Source organism: Camellia sinensis, chromosome 1 (genome assembly GCF_055761805.1).
Source record: "Camellia sinensis isolate YWXY chromosome 1, ASM5576180v1, whole genome shotgun sequence".
Lineage (NCBI taxonomy): Eukaryota > Viridiplantae > Streptophyta > Magnoliopsida > Ericales > Theaceae > Camellia > Camellia sinensis.
The window spans coordinates 24,158,855-24,176,645 of record NC_138961.1 but is presented as its reverse complement, the minus strand read 5'-3'; the positions used below and the strand labels follow the sequence as shown (position 1 = coordinate 24,176,645).

General features: G+C 34.0%; 1 long non-coding RNA gene across 1 annotated transcript; it reads left to right on the top strand.

Moving 5' to 3' along the window:
• Nucleotides 1–9,589: 9,589 nt before the first annotated feature.
• LOC114299614 (uncharacterized) lies at nt 9,590–16,984 on the top strand. The gene is made up of 3 exons (XR_003642394.2): nt 9,590–9,721; nt 16,227–16,274; nt 16,603–16,984. It is a non-coding gene; the product is annotated as an uncharacterized LOC114299614 (long non-coding RNA).
• Nucleotides 16,985–17,791: the final 807 nt, after the last annotated feature.

The following is a 17,791-nucleotide window of genomic DNA, read 5'->3' as shown; positions in this document are numbered from 1 at the left end:
CATTCGATCCAAAAAGGATGTTGCCCACCTTTCCATTGTGTTCATTAATTGCTGTCCCATGGCATCTACTAGGCCACCCCATGGATTCATTGGCAGAGTAGATGAAACAGTGGATGGTCCAATTCCTTGGCCTCGTCCAATATTATGAACATGTGGTACTTGTTCCGAAGTGCTGGTCTGTTCGACCATAGGTTCTGATAAAATAGGTGTTTCCACAAGATGTGTTATCACATTATCCTCTGTATTAGGCATTTCTACCTCTGATTCCACTCCTTCTTCCAGGCGTTCATTTTCTCTTTGTCTCCTACGTCTAGCCATTTCAATTAGTCCCATTAGGCGTGCCAAAAATATATGTTGGCTTTTTTGGCTTTCGAAGGTTATTTTTGTAATTGTGAGCGTGCCAGCAAGGATCAATCAGTCCTTACAGAATATTAATTTCCAACCAATTATCAGACGATTGCGTTTTAGTTCTTTCAGCCTCAATGAATAGGACTTTTACTGGTGGCTTTACTTAGGAGAATTAACTGACAATGATTAAATGAAGAACAATTGCAACATTTCATTAAGTAAAAATGAAAGACTTACAATGATCCAATTCAGCATCGTAGAGATTTACAGTAACAACTTGAAACTACTCCTATGAACGAAGTGCAATGCAGGAATTTTAAAGTACAACAATGTAAAGAACAAGAAATGTAAAAATTGAAAAAGAAATAATAAAGTTGATAAAACTGGTTTTCTAGATCTGAGTCTGCACTTTTTCTGGGGCCTTCTCTGTTATTTATACTTCTCAAGGATAACCATCGAATTGCACTTCTAACCGTTGAATCGCTCCTCCATGATCGCTGATCATGTTGCCTTATAGTTAGCTCCACTATGCCATTATCTGCAGTTAGGCTTCCCTCCTGATTTTGAATTTGAATGTGAGTAACCGTTGAAGCCACATCACTTTGCATCTCTTTGCTGATCCAGTGCTACGCAGATCTTGTAAGAACCAATACTAACTACCACGTGTACGATCACGATCGAAGACTTAAATAGTCTTCCCGTATTGCCTTTATTCTGCCACGCGTTGAATTGTAATTGGGTTATACAAAATATGTAGCTAACACTACTTAATCTGGATTAAATTGTTTAAATGACCACGTTCGTGTGTTTTTTCTTTATTCTCTTTCCCTCTCATAGGATTTTTTGACTTTATTTGAGAAGTGTGTTGAGTTTTTTTTTTTTTTTAATTATTTTAGTTTAGGATTCAAAAATTTGATTTTTTATTATTTTAAAAAAATTTTATGAAAGAAAAAATAAAATAATTATAATTTAAATATAATATTTCATCTTATTAATATTTTAATTTGTTTTATTTTTTTATGATTAAAAAAGCCACCAATAATGATTGGACAAATATGCTCAAGTTTTGACGGGACTGACAATATATGGTAACAATTTGAGGTAAATTATCAATAGATCTTATTTTTAAGATTTATTATAGCATCTCCAACGGTTCATTACCTTTTTCACCAAATCTGAGTAAATTTTTTTTGATTTTCTCAATCTGATATGGCTTGCTCCAACGGTGCATCAAAAGGGAAGGGTCATCCGGTGGGTCGGCCGGCCGGTCAACCGGTAAGACTAAATTTTTTTTTAAACCTGTTTGAACCTTTTGACCTGTTTGAACCTACCTATTTGAAAGGAAACTGGTCGACCGGTTGGTCAACCGGCCGGACATCCGGCTGGACATCCGGCTGGTTGATCGATTGCCTCCGTCCAACGTAATAGAACAGTGAAAAGATGAAATCTGGAGCTTGTCCTCAGTTTGATGAAACTTTTGTTCTATTCTCATTTTGATATCAATTTGGTGAAACCATTGGAGTGAGAAAAAGTGATTTTTTCATCAAATTTCAAATCTGACGCAAGGTTTGATGCACCGTTGGAGATGGTCTTATCCATTAAGTCCTATTGATAAATTTATCAGTCTTTTATTTTTATGAATAAATTTATAGTGATATATTTATCAGTCTCTTTATTTTTATACCGAAATTCATAGTAATAAATTTACCAATCTTTTATTTTTATAGTGATAAATTTATCAATTAAGACCTATAAATAAATAAGTCTAATTAATCGATTTGATTGGTAAATGTTCAAAATATTGAGTCCAATCAAGTAGGCATGATTCTAACTTGGCCCAATATCCAACATGAGGTACCTAATCTATCCATTTAATTCAAGTCTATCCACTAAACCAATAGATATTACTTAGTATTAATTTTATTTTATTTTTTTTTGTTTTGGATAACTATTAAATTATTTAATTTAAATTTAAAATATTAACCAAATTTAATAATAAAATATATATGACTTTAAAAAAAATTTAATCTCAAAAAAGTGGTTATATATGTGTATTTTTTATTTTTTATTTTGGTAAAACACCAATAAATCTTAAAATGTGATCTTATAAACTGTTTAGTTTTTTTTTTTTTTTTTTTTTTTTTTTTTTTTTTCTCTTATGAATCAAAAGGTTCCATTAAAGTGAAAATTACATAAAAGGTACTTACGCGTTTGAGTTTAATTTTTGAGAGATAAAAGTGGGGTTCTCCAAATCTAAAATTACACATTTAGGTAATCCACACTATATATGTTTTCGATTTTTCCTCTTTTTTGAACAAATCTCACATTACGAACAAGAACATAACACTCTAATATAACACTCTAATAATGTAATACTTCAATATAACACAGTAAAAACTTCTTAGTGTACTTTTCTTAAATGTAATAACGAACACTCCAAAAAAATTCGTAATGTACTTTTCCCATATATAACACTCTAATGTAATATACACACACACATAAAATTCCTTAATCTACTTATGCCAAATGTTACACTCCAATCAATGTAATTCCAAACGTAACACTCCAATGTAACATTCTCAAACGTAACATACACAAAAACATTAAAAATCTCCGTAGTGTATTTTTTTCCAAACGTAACACTCATAGTTTGAAATTATACATTTGTCCGAAACTTACTAAATAATTTTTGTACTCATTTTGGAATGGTTTAAAGAATCCTACCCCCTTTTAGAATGATTTGATGAATTCCACATCTTTTTTTTTTTTTTTTAATACTACATTGGAGTGTTACATTTGGAAAAAAAATACACTAAGGAATTTTTTTATGTGTTACATTGGAGTGTTACACTAACAATTTTTTTTAGAGTGTTACGTTTGGAAAAAATATACTAAAGATTTTTTTTAGTATTATATTGGAGTATTACGTTTGAGTGTTACATTGGAATGTTACTATGACGCCCCAAATTTTTGGAACATCATAAAATTTAAATAATAAAATAACTTGCTAAATAAAAATTTTAACATCCACTTAGGGAAATTTAAATTCTCACATAGTCAAAGTTTAACAACACAAAAAAAAAAAAAAAAAAATTACAAGTCCATATACAATATTACAACATTTTTAATTACTAATACAAGAGATAATAAAATTTTATTTTGATAAAATTTTGACAGCTTCCATTCCTTACTCGTCAAAATATGGCATAAAACGCCAGTGCAACAAAATATATTCCATGAGTTTTGTAACACAGTAAGAAAACATAACCGATCTACCATTTTTTTTAAGAGAAAATAATAAGATAATAATCATGACAATTAAGAGAAAATGACGGAATTAATAACATGATAATATTACAACAATTAAAATAATTTCATCAATTTTATTAGTTTAAGTGACACTCAAAATCTCACCAAAGAGATTTTCTTACCAACCACTAAGTTATGTCCATGGTTAATTTGAAAACCCCCCTTGCTCAAATATTCAAGAACTACCAAAGATGTCCACACCCAGAGCTTTATACCCAAGCCGTGGTATCCGTGGTCTGCCTCAAGGGAACTGTCTGTCAGGGGTATGTAACCTCTCTGTGTACCACCCACACATTTATCCTTACAAAAATGCTAGAGGCCCCAAAAATTCTACCAAAAGTTTTACCAAATGTCTCACATGAGTGTGGGACCCACATGGGACCCACATTGTGTGGGTCCCACACCCATGTGAGACATTTGGTAAAACTTTTGGTAGAATATTTGGGGTCTCTAGCATTACTCTTTATCCTTATCCTAAAACCAAATACCGATATGGGTTCAAATAAGTCCCGTGCCATCTTAGGATTTCGCGATACAATTATATAAAAATTATTAAAAACCAAGGCTCACCCTAAACAACCGGTATTAACCCTCAATTGTTAACTTCGTATAAACCATTAATCATTTCAGTTAGTTTTTATATCAATTACAAATAATTCAAATTTTTATCACCAATAATGTTATACCAACTCATTAAAATCCCCAACATAAAATATTACACGTGTCACACAATAATAAATCAATGTACAAAATTTAAGTAAACAATTAATTTAAGCCATGGTATGAAATGATAATTTAGATACAAAGAAAATAAACCATAACCACAAACATGCACGGATTTTTAATTTACAAGATTAGACTAGCATAGGGGTGTAATTTTGGCCCAGCCCGGCCCATCCGGACTTAGGTCGGGCCCATATTGGGCCTTGCGGGCTCCCGCCAAAAAATCGGACCGGGCCGGTCCACGGGCAAGAAAACTAGGCCCAGGTCCAAGGATATTCGGGTTTTGGGCAGGCCAATGGACGAGGCCCCTAAGCTTGGGCCTGGTCTTGGACTTTGGGCGGCCTAAACAAATTTTTTTAATTTTTTATATTTTTTCTACTAAAAATAACACTAAGTCTCGGGCGGGCCAGGCTTTTGGGCGGTCCTTGAGAAAGCCAAACGGGCCGGGTCGGGCTTTGAAATGATGGCCCAGGCCCAGGCCCAAGGCCTTGGGCTTGGGCTTGGGCTCGAGGCTAAACGGGCCTAAATGGATCGGGCCCACCACGGGCCGCACCGTGGGTCACGGGCCAAAATTACATCCCTAGACTAGCACAATATTAATCCAAATAAATAATTGAAGTGATAATTTTAGTTCTTTTTCAATCTGCTAGAAATTTTCAGAATGTATATTTCGTAATTAAAATTATAAATAAATTACTTAGACAACTCTAAAATTTGTAAAAATCTATGCAATACTCAATAAATATGTTATGGTCATTTTTCAAAAAGTATTTTCCAAAAATAAATTATAAATAATTCTAAAAAATCTCAAGAAAATTTATGACACAGATTTATCACATTTTCTTAGATTAATTCCATACTTAAATTTATAAATCAATTACATAATCTAAAAATTTACTATAAAATTAGACTTCTCAAATTTTATTTTTTATTTAGAAATTACCAGATTTGGTTTAATATAAAATTTTAATGATTTTTTAAACGTATAGTAAAATCTATTTATAGTTCCAAATTTGGTTAAAAATTTATATAAATTCATACAAAATTCAATAATTGTTGCAAACGTTGCTGGATGAATTACACATCATTCTCAACAATTTTGTAGAAAAAAATCATCTCAAAATTTTGAATATAAAATTGTCTAAAAATTCGTACAACTGTTTGGTAGATTTAAGGACGAAATATAATCTTCAATCATCTCTTTAATGGTATAAAATACACATGCAAGTCTAATTCCGCAATGATACCATGATTTTAAGACTACAAATATCTTCAAATATTTGATATATATAAATCACAAAATTTATATGCAACTATAAATAAAATTGGGTAAATTACATTTACCTCCCCTCAGGTTTCTGACAAATACAGGGACCTCCCTTGTGGTTTGAATAATTACAGTAACCTCCCCTACTTTACCTGACAATGTCAAAATTCCCCCAAACCGTCAATTTTGCACAAACAACATTACTTTCCTATACAAAATGACCATATTACCCTTTTATTTAAGCGCGAAAAGACAAAATACCCTTGATTGTTAACATCTCTTCACCATATTCAACTTTTTTTTTTAAATTTGTTTTTCGTTTTTGTTCTCTCTCATCAGATCAAAACGAGAGAGAGAAGCTCCTCCTCGCCGGCGCCATTGGGGCATCTTCTTTCTCTCCTCCTTGCCGTCATCTGTCATTTTCTATCCTCCACCCCCGCCTTTCCTCCTTCTCCTTCTTCTTCCTCCACTCCCTCTCTTCCGCCGTTCATCGCCCGCTTTTCTTCTCTCCCTTCTCTTCTTCTTCTTCTTCTTTCAAAACCCTAATCCTAGATCTATGGTTTTGAGAGTGGTGGTGGGCAGTGGTAGAAGCAGTGATGGAAACATTGTTGGGTCACAATCTGGGTTTGGGGCAGTTAGTTGCAATATGGATTGGGATCAAAAAAAAGAAAAAGATGAGGAGTAGGAGAAAGATGAGGAGAGAAAAGGGGTAAGTTGTTTAACAGATTTGTGTGGTGGGTTTAGTCATTTATGTGATATATATATATATGTTTGATTGAATAAAAAAAAAAACAGAGAATTAAAAAAAAAACAGAGAGTTGAATCAATATATATATATATATGTGTGTGTGTGTTTGATTGAATAATAAATAAATAAAAAACAACAACAAAGAATTGAATCAAATATATATATATATATATATCAAACATAAAATAGAGAATTGAATCAATATATATCTCTCACACACACGTGTATATATATATATATATAAATATCTTATATTTATATATATATATCTTTATGTATATATATATATATGTTTGTTTGAATGAAAAAAAAAAACAGAGAATTGAATTAATATATATCTCTCTCTCACACACATATATATATGTGTATATAAATATCTTACATATATATATATATATATATATCTTTATGTATTTATATATATATATATATATGTTAACATATATATTGATCGTAGCCAATATATGTGATTGAATGGAAAAATCTATATATATATGTTCAATTGTTTTAATATATATATATATATATATATATGTTAACATATATGTTGCCCTCAAAGTTGTTGACCTGGATTACTTTCTGATATATATATATATATAAAGATATATATATATATATATATATATCTTTATGTATTTATATATATATATATATATGTTTGTTTGAATGAAAAAAAATAGAGAATTGAATCAATATACATCACACACACATATATATATATATATACCTTTATGTATATTTCTGATTTTGTGGGAGGTGTTGCAATGGTGAATGGTGCTGCTGGAGTTGAAGGTAAATTAGAAGGCAATGAAGTTGTAGAACTTGGATGAATTAGAAGGTAGTGAGGGCATTTTTGACATTTCATAATCTATAATGAGTGACATCAGCATTATCTGTTAGATCTTTTAACGGCAGTCACGGTTTGGGGGAATCTTGACATTGTCAGGTAAAGTAGGGGAGGTTACTGTAATTATTTAAACCACAGGGGAGGTCCCTGTATTTGTCAGAAACCTGAAGGGAGGTAAATGTAATTTACCCAATAAAATGCTTTCCATAATTATTGCTATGACACAATCTGAATTTTGAACTTTTTAAAAAAATGAGTGGGTTAAGAGGGTTTTCTTATTTAATAATAGAATTGAAATAGAATGATAAAATGGTAGAAAATTTTAGCTTTCTTAATCTACTCATCTTCTTTTACTAAGCTTCGCTGCTCACAGAATTTCTCTCTGATCAGTTTTGAGTAAGAAATGTGCATTGTAAGCAGGCATATTAATAGGCTTCTCACTTGAGGCTCTCTCTCTCTCTTTTCCAATTTATGTGGAGCCTAATCCAATTTTTCAAATAGTTCCGATTTAGAGCATTCAATCAGCAGTTCTAAAAATACTATTAATGAGTTGGCAAGTGCAAGAAAAAAAAAAATTTATCACATCAATAGTGGGATTTACATGTTATCATGTCATTAGTGGTATATTAATGGTGTTGAATTAGTGGTATGAAATATTTTTCTTTTTCAAATTCAAGGAATATGATTTGAGCCTACAATCTAAAAATGCCATGCATGAGAACAAGTGGCATTTACTGTCACAGAAAATCCAAAAATTTGATTTTTATATTTGTGTGGGTTTATTAAAATTGATAAACTAAGGTTTTTAACTAAAGTATTTAGTAAGGATAATTATCATGTTGAACCCTTATTAAAATAATTTATAAATAATAAATATTGAACATCCACAAAATTATTATTCTTAATAATGTCTTTGTTAGTGATTAAATTGGATTAATTTAAAACTAACTCATGCACTAATATATATTTTAGATAGACTTTGGATAAAATTAATTAATTAATTTATTAATTTATTTTCTTTTAAGAATAATTAAATGTGGGTTCTCACAATTAGAGTTTGAAATTATACATTTGCCCAAAATATACTAAGGAGTTTTTGTACTTCTTTTGAAATGTTTGAAGAATCTCACATCCTTTTGAAATGTTAGAAGAATCTCATATTTCAATTAATTTTTGTATTCTTTTTGAAATATTTTAAGAATCTCCCATTTCAAGTCGTTTCAAATAAAAAATATTTTCATATAAAAATTTATCCCAAATTTGATTGTCATAGGTTGTTTATCTTACATTTCTAACACAAAGGAAAAAAAAAGAAAAAAAAGAAGAAGGAAATATAATGTAAATATGGGTATAACTGTAAATCTAATTTCTAAAAAATATATTAGGAGTTGTTTGGAGTGCCCTAAATAAGTGCACTTTTTGTCTTTTTAGACTAAAAAGTTGAGGAAAAAAATATGGATGCTTGGGTTAACTTTTTGAATTTTTATGAAAAAATGTGTATTAAAAAATTGTATAAATAAATGTTGAGGAGAATATAGGGTAGGAGCCATACCAAATGGCAGTGGTGACTGACTGGGTGAGTAGATGAGAAAATATCGTCTACTTCTCGGGCTTTGATTGGATGGTGTTGTTTGGTCCATGGGGGCCCACCACAGGTCTCGTTTTTCTAATCGGAACCGTTCAATGTGTAGAACTCATCGAGTACTACATGCTTGTAAAAAAATCACGTTTATTAAATATCAATAACTATATGATCGTGTTAGTTTTCTTTGGCAACTGTTAACTATAATACCATCCAATTTTTATACAAAACTGATTTGATTATATAGTTAACGATATCCGATAGACGTGATTTTTTACAGACATATAGTACTAGACGAGTTCTACATATTGAACGGTTCGGATTATCAAAACGAGACCCATGATGGGGCCCCACAGACCCAACTTTACCATGCAAATAAGTGAATGTACACATATTATTTTTTGTTTTTCCTTTCATTGCGGGTGGCTGACATGTCCGTACGTTGATGGGTTGGTCGGATTGAACTTTTATTTTAATTTACCATTTAAATTAATATTTGTATATTATTTTTTTAATATTTTTTTTGATGAATAGTGATAACTTTCTAACTTTTTAAATAATTTTTTAACTTTTTCAAGAGTTGCCAAACCGGCCATAAATCTACATTTCCAAAATCAATAAGACTAATTAATTTATGAGAAAATTCTTAGAACTAAGTGAATCATTTGTAAAAATGGGATTTATAGATAATTTTTTTAAAAAATATATATTTTATTATTAAATGATATAAAAATTAAAATTAATATTTTATAAATGAGGGGATAAGATTTTTTATTTCAGGGAGATGGACCACAACGCCACCAAGTCGCTTCTGGTCGGCTACATCTCCTCCGCCGATCGCTCAATCAAAGCGAAGACGAAGCGGCTTCCCTTTGCAATACGCTTATCAATTCATTGGTATATAAACTACTGGTCTTCACACTCGGTTTTTCAATTTGATGATGTGATTAAACTTGGTGTTGAGCCAAACACTAACATGTTTATTCTATTGATAAATGGTTATTTCTTGGAAAATAAGTGCAAGTATATGCTGTTGAATTGTTGAACCAATTGAATAAATATGATTGTTTGCCAAGAGTTTACAAAAAGGAATTATGTTTTTTGAGGAATTGGTTGAGGTTAATGAAGTATCTTTAAATCAGGCCAATTCAATCTTTTAGGGTTTGTTTGATTGGGTAGATTGGGATTATCAATCTATGAGATTCACAATCCATTGGTTGTAATTTTTGTTATTCAGATTAGATCATCATAGATATTCTATCCAACAAAATTGACGAATTTTTTTAATCTTACAAGTAATAATGCAAAACATACCTATAATTGAGATTATATTTTCATTTATGTTGCAAAACAAACATGGACAAGGGGAACTTGTTTGGGTGGACACGAGCTTGGATTGGACTAATAGTCCAATAAAATTATTAATCCGATGGTTGGTTAAATAATTGAAGTACGGACTAACAATTCATCCAGATATGGTATCTCATATATGATGGACTATTCAATCCCACAAAGGGGGATGTGATATAAATTGGAGGATTAAGCCAAAGTGTTTGGACTATTAGTCCATCCTTATAATCGTAACTCAATCCAAATATAGAATATGATACACAATCTAAAAGAATTCGTAGTCTTAGGACTATTAGTTATGAGAATACTAATCCAACCTAATCCAGTCTGCCCAGACAAATATGGCCTTAGGGCCTGTTTGATTCCAGGATAACTACATAAGATTGGACTGTTAATCCTATCAAATTAATATTCCTACATGTGGGTCACACAAATAGCATCTGACTTAGTAATACGTAAAACTCTTAGGCCTCGTTTGGGATGCTACATTTTTAGCCAATTAGCCAAAAAGTTACTAAATTAGCCAATTAGTCATACCAAAAAGTCAACAATTACGGCTTCTCTCTACTTTTTGCACAGCTTTTCGTAATTAGTCAAAAAGTCATCCCAAACATATAAGTTTTTTTTACCTACCTTTTTAGCCAATTAGCCAAAAAATTACTAGATTAGCCTGTTCCCAAACGAGGCCTTAATCCTACAAAATTATAGTATATTTAATAACAATCCTTCTCATAATTATCCCATGAGATTAATAATCTCATGGGATTGTTAATGTTAATTCTAATGTGTAAAGAGAGAAATACAGAGAATAATGTATCTATATTATTATTGATTGATTTTGTATATTACAAGATTGATGTGTATATTGATTTGTATGTTGCAAGCTATTATATAGGAGAGGTGTGAGGTAAGTGAGTGGTGGTAGTGGATGGTAGTGGAGGTGGTGGGTGGTAGTGGAGATGGTAAGTGTGTTAGGTTTAGTGGGGTGGATGTAGTGGGTTAGGTTAGTGGGTTAGGTTTAGTGTACATTAACAGCCCCCCTCAAACTCAAGGAGGATAGGAACTAACCAACTTGAGTTTGAAGAGAGTAACAAAACAGAAAAGTAAACTGATAAATAAAAAACAAAACAGGATAGGAGACACGGTATGGTCGTGTCGGACCGTTGTAGCAGACAGTTTACGGGGTCATGTCGGACCGTTGTAGCAGACAGTTTACGGGGTCATGTCGGACCGTTGTAGAAGACACTGTGTGGTCGTGTCAGACCGATGTAGAAGACAGTTTATGGGGTCATGTCGGACCGTTGGAGCAGACAGTTTACGGGGTCATGTCGGACCGTTGTAAAAGACAGTTTACGGGGTCATGTCGGACCGATGTAGCAGGACAGTTTACGGGGTCATGTCGGACCGTTGTAGAAGACAGTTTACGGGGTCATGTCGGACCGATGTAGCAGGACAGTTTACGGGGTCATGTCGGACCGATGTAGCAGCTGACCGGAATCAATGTCGGGACAGTTTATGGGGTCATGTCGGACCGTTGTAGCAGACACTGTGTGGTCGTGTCAGACCGTTGTTGAAGACAGTTTATGGGGTCATGTTGGACCGTTGTAGAAGCTTGTGGTGGTGCACCAAGGGGGCGACTTAGGGAGTGCGCCATGGGGTGACTTGAACATGATACTGTGTATAACCCCCCCTCAAACTCAAATAGGTGTGAAGATAGAAACCTATTTGAGGTTGAAACAAAGGGATTGATAAAGTGGAGCGGTGTAGAAGACACTGGATGAGTGTGTAGATAGGCTGCCCAAAAGATATACATGGATGTAGATATCGAGCCCTCAAAAGTCGTGCCCTCAAAAGGTGTGCCCGCACCCTCAAAAGGCGTGCCATCAAAAGGCGTGCCCGAATGCATCAAAAGGCGTGCCATGAAAAGGCGTGCCAGTTTGTCGGCGAGAAGAGGCGCGCGATGCGCGTGGCTGCCTCGGCTATTTAACCAAGACGGAGCTGAGGCCGAGGCAGAGGCTCAGACAAGAAACTGAGAGAAACCTCTGAAGAAGTCTGCGTTGTGCTGAGAGAGAGAGTCTGTAACACTCTGTTGCGAGAGAAAATGGCTTCGTCGTCCCGTGGTCTACTTACTCTCTTTCCCGACCTCAACGAGTCCACAAGAGAGATAGCAGGTGCGGTGTCCCGTGAACCTCAACCAAACACCACTGGGTTTGCTCCGTTGAACTTTCCGATGCAGTCGGTGGAGCAAAAAATGGTTGTGCAGTCGGATGTGGAGGCCAATCAGTATACTCTGAAGGCATGTGTGGAAAGCATGACGGCGGTCACAAACTTGTCGAACCGGCTGCAGAGTAGGACAAATGAGGTGCAGCATTTAAACTCCCAGCTGGCTCTGCTCCAACGCATGTATAAGGATGCGCGAGCAGAGATAAGCGTGCTAAGGGCAGAAAACAAGGAGCTGAAGCGGAAGGCCACCGTGATGTTCCGTTTTGGAGGTCCGTCATATTCGGCAGTGGAGGAGCAGGGAGTAGTAATCATGCCCAGTGGAGGGGGAAACACGGAGGCAGCACCGTCAAGGGCCGCGCAGGACGTAGGCAAGAAGAAGAGACCGGCGGCAGAGTAGAGAAGAAAAATCTCACTGTTCCGATTTGTGTTGTGTTGGTTTTGTTTTGTTTTGTTTTGTTTTTTTTTTTTTTTTTTTGTTTTTGTTTTTGTTTTTTTTTTTTTGTGTAAAATTGTGATCGGGGTTGATCCCTGAGATGAATAAAATATGATTTGGTGTTGTGCAAAGTTGTAAAATGTTTTTTTTGTTGTTGTTGTTTTTTTTTTTTTTTTTTTTTTTTTTTTTTAAGAGGGGGAACACGCCCATGTGATAATAATAAAAATAATAAGAATGAGAAGGAGAATTTGCTCATTGTCCAGCAAAGTGATGGGAGATAGGAGGAGAGAGAGTGTGTTGAGTAATAGATTATAATAAGAAAAAAAAAATATATATATATATATATATAGATATATGTGGGGCAGTGGAGAAGATGGTTTTGAAAATGATGATGATAAATAAGATAAAATAAGGCTTTGATGGACGGTGGGATAATGTAGTGAATGTGAATATTAAAATAATGTAGTGGATGTGAATATTAAAATAAAAAGAAAGGAAAGGAAGGGTTAAAAGTGAGAGAAAGAAAGCCACTGAGTAGTTGAATATTCAAACAATGCACACTGCACCAGGTGGGGTGGGGGAGGAATAGTAGTCTTGGGTGAAACTCTTTCAGTAGGTGTGTTCCAACAACCAATAGAATAGAAACCAGTACAATGGCCTCTGAATCCGTGTGTTCCAACATCCAATAGAATCCACATAAGTTACTGTCATAGCATTCCTTGACTTAAATCCATCCGAAGATCCAGAGACCCTCCACCGAGGACTCTCACTATATGCAACTAGATCAGACACTTCAGTAAACGGAACTGAACTCAGAGTCAGATACTTCACAAACAAATTGACAAGCTCTCCCAACCCGGAAGTGGGCGGAATCTCGCCAAGAACCGAACGAAAAGGAAATGACCTCAGATGATGGCGGGGGTGGAGGGTGTGATCGGAAAGAAGGTGAAGACAACGAAGAGGGTGGAGGCCGGGAAGGAGACCAAGCTCCGTTGGGAGGTAGCCGGCGAGGAGACATGTGTAGGCCTGACGGAGACTTCGGGTCTCAAACTGAAGAGCCTTAAAGCAGATCTGAACAATGACAAAGTAAATGAAGATGGTCAACAATTGGAGTCGGCGTCCACCTACCACCACCAGATAAACGCGGAGGAGACATGTGTTACTAGGTTTGTTGCCTTCTGTATTTTGGTTTTGGGAAGGGGTAATGGTGATGCTGTGTAGGAGATGTTGAAAAAAAACTCCAGCGGGCAGCGAAGGCATGGTTGCCGGCCGGCTGCCCGCCGGAAAGAAAGGAATATAGGCCTAAATCTTATTGCTCTGATACCATGTTAATTCTAATGTGTAAAGAGAGAAATACAGAGAATAATGTATCTATATTATTATTGATTGATTTTGTATATTACAAGATTGATGTGTATATTGATTTGTATGTTGCAAGCTATTATATAGGAGAGGTGTGAGGTAAGTGAGTGGTGGTAGTGGATGGTAGTGGAGGTGGTGGGTGGTAGTGGAGATGGTAAGTGTGTTAGGTTTAGTGGGGTGGATGTAGTGGGTTAGGTTAGTGGGTTAGGTTTAGTGTACATTAACAATCCCATCACTAACAATCCACCTAATCAAACAGGGCCTTACTAATCAAACAGGCCATTACAATATTGGTTGAGGTTATAGGTAGATGACGGACTTGGACAAAACCCTTCTTTCCATGAGATTAAAAGCATTCTTTTAAGGAAAGAACTTGCCATCACTTGAGGCGCCTAGAATGATCATGAGCAGGGATGAACGGTCTGCAGATGTCTTATCATATTAGATTGCTAACAGAACTCTGACGATTTGGAAATTTAAGTTAGTTATTTTGGGTTTACTGAAAATCTGGGACATTGTTTTTTCAGATGATGTTGTGTTTATTCTGTTTCCAAATGTTGCTGTGTTTATGCATGATAAACCACAGGAGAGTGCATTGCAAAAAGAGAAAATTACAGGTGTGAAATACTCTTTATGTGCCAGAAACTCATCAGAACAAGGAACACTTGTTTTTGAACTTCGCTTTGCAGTTTTAACGGGGCAAAGTTCAACCAGAATCTGATTTAGCATTAGTCTGTCTTGAATGAATAAATGTCAGGTAGTTGAGCTAGAACAACCTCAATTGCCAGCTTATTGAATCTGTTAATTATTTAATTCACTAAGGTATTTGATAATAGTTGGAGTTGAAAGCTGAAACAAAAATCTTGGGTTTTCAGGTCCAGATAGTGCTGGGCCAACTCAGCATGAACTCAATTTTGGGCCTGAAATCTGAGCCAAGCTTAGCCTTGCCTTACGAGTCATGGTGCAACCTGCTTTGGTTGTTGACAGAAAGGCCAAGTGCAGGGCACCCAACTCAACTTGTGGCTCTATCAGCAGCACATTTTATAAACCTAATGTTAGAGGATGCACAAACATATACCGATATTATGACCTTTTACTTTCAGAATGTGATAACTTTTTATAAATGAGTTTTCTTTGGGCTTTAAATTTGTGACAGTTAACTCATCCTATATGCATGTGTCTGCACACTGGAAAAAACAGAACTTTGTCAAGGCAGCTAAGCTACCGATACTATCCTCGTACACAATTTGATGGGCATCACAAACTTTAAAGGTTGAATGGCCCTTGTCTTATGTGCTTAAATTTGTGATGAAGATGAGACGCCTCCTGTGGGACATGAATTGATACTAAGATCTGTGGTTTATGTATCGGGGATTTATTCTCGTCTCGTGAGGCTGACTTTCACTCGCTAATTACTGAAATTATTTCTTTGTCATCAAAAACACAAGTAAGGTGAACAAAATGGGAAAAAAACAGAGTCCACAGGCTTGTGAGTGTTTGTGTCCTATTTTGTGTTTTGTTTCTGTTACGGTAAGAAACTTTTAGAAAAAGCTAAGGGAGAGGTGCTCTTTTCTTAAGCTTTCTGTTTATCAACTTTCAACTTGAGAAAAGTTACACGAAACCGTGTTATTATGGCTTTGTAATTTTGCTTTTTTGTGTTGTAAAGTACAATGTATATTCAACTAAAGCTTCCATGCAACTTTCCCAAAATTAATTTGAACTCTTTCAAACTCAGTGTAAAGACTGTTCACAGGTTTTTCCTCCCTTGCCCGGAATACTGGTTGCTTCTTCCTTGAAACACTTCATGCTGACACACAAAAAGAAGGAAATAGGGATTAAGTTTACCCAACTACTTTCGGGTTGCAGTTACAAAAAGTGTTTTTTGTCCTATAAGTCAAAAGGCAACATATATTTTGCTTAAAAAGGAAAATTAGTGCTTTTTATCACAGTGAAATTGTATCTTTTCCAGTTGTAACTTCTCCATTGTCGGACAGTTCCAGTGACTGAATCTTCTTGTTGCTGGTTTTCTTGCAGGTCCAAGTTTTTGTGATCGCGTTGGCTGCATGATTTGCTTCCCAAAAGGTGATTGTTCCTATACATGTTTGGAAGCAGTTTTTTGTTAAAATTTTAGCTTTTTGATTCCTATTACCTTGTTTTGTCTGCAGTTAATAGATTCTGTTACTTTTTAGGCTTATTTTTGTCTGGTCTTACTTTTTTCGACTTGGGTCTACCAATGTCCGATTATCTTAATTTTTATGTAAATATTCTACTCAATGAATCTCAAATGGTGAACGGTTCGAATTACTGAAATCGGTCCCAAAATGAGCTTACCAAGTCCAAACGCTTGAAATGACCAACTTGAACAGGAGTCAAACCTCTTCGACTTTAACTCAAAATTTACTGTTTACAGAGTGTTTATCCCAGGAGGAGCTGCTTAATTAGCGGGGGAGAAAATCACACGTTGATTTGTGAAGAGAACAGCTTGATCTAATGTGGCATTCTCTTCCATTCCACTTTGGAAGGGGTCTAATGTTTGGACTAGTTACTTATTGACTTCTTTTTGATGTAATAACCATTGTTTAGCAAATGATTGTCATATTAATCTTTTGGGTTAGTTAGAGTAGTTTCTAATGTATGCAATACGTTTTCTTTTTTTGGGTAATTTCAAATCAGTGTATATTTAGAAAAATATTTTTTAGATCAGTGTTAAACTTTACAAATATTAAAGAGTAAAATCATAATTTTTTTCATGTATTTGTAATTAATTTTTGCAAATACCTTTGTCATGAAAATTCTTTTTCTTTTTTTTCATTTTTCTTTTTCTTTTTCTTTTTTTCTTTTTGGTTGTTTTGGCGTCAGCATTGGCGAGAGGGGTACTCAGCAAAATTTTATACAAAACCTTAACAAAATCAGTAAGACCACAGATACATTTTGGTCTCCAATTTTTTAATTTTGTTGCTTTTTTTTTTTTTTTTGAAGTTTTTAAAATATTGTTATTCCATTTTTGATTTTAATATGCATTATATAATAAATTCTGTTGGGAACCAAAATAATTTTTTTTAAAAAAATTGGAAACTAAAATATTATTTTAAAATAGCCAATAACATAGCTATTTTAAAATGATTATACATTTTAAGCTCCATACGGAATTTGACTTTTTGACTATAAAAAAAGAGGAATTTTAGTTCGGTGTAATTATTGAAAAATAATTACAAATTGATGGTAAATTTTATCAATATTAATAATCAAAAGTATAAATTTTTTCATAAATATGTTATAATTTTCCCAACTTTCTATTGACAAGTAATTTTTTCATTAAAAAAAGTTGAAAATTTTAAAAAATACTAAAAGGTCACTAAAAAAGCAAGTCAACACTAATTATTCAAAAAATCTCATATAACTAAAATAAATATTTTTAAATATATTAAATTTTTTTATCTCATAAGAAAATTAAGAAATTAATAAAAAAAATAAAACTCCAAACGTGGTCATACTCATTAAAACCCAAATTCGCTGTAGCCATTTTAACTGGAGGAAAAAATGGAACCTCTGATAAAGATTAAAAGGCAGGGAAAGAATATGGTACATATTCTTTAAAC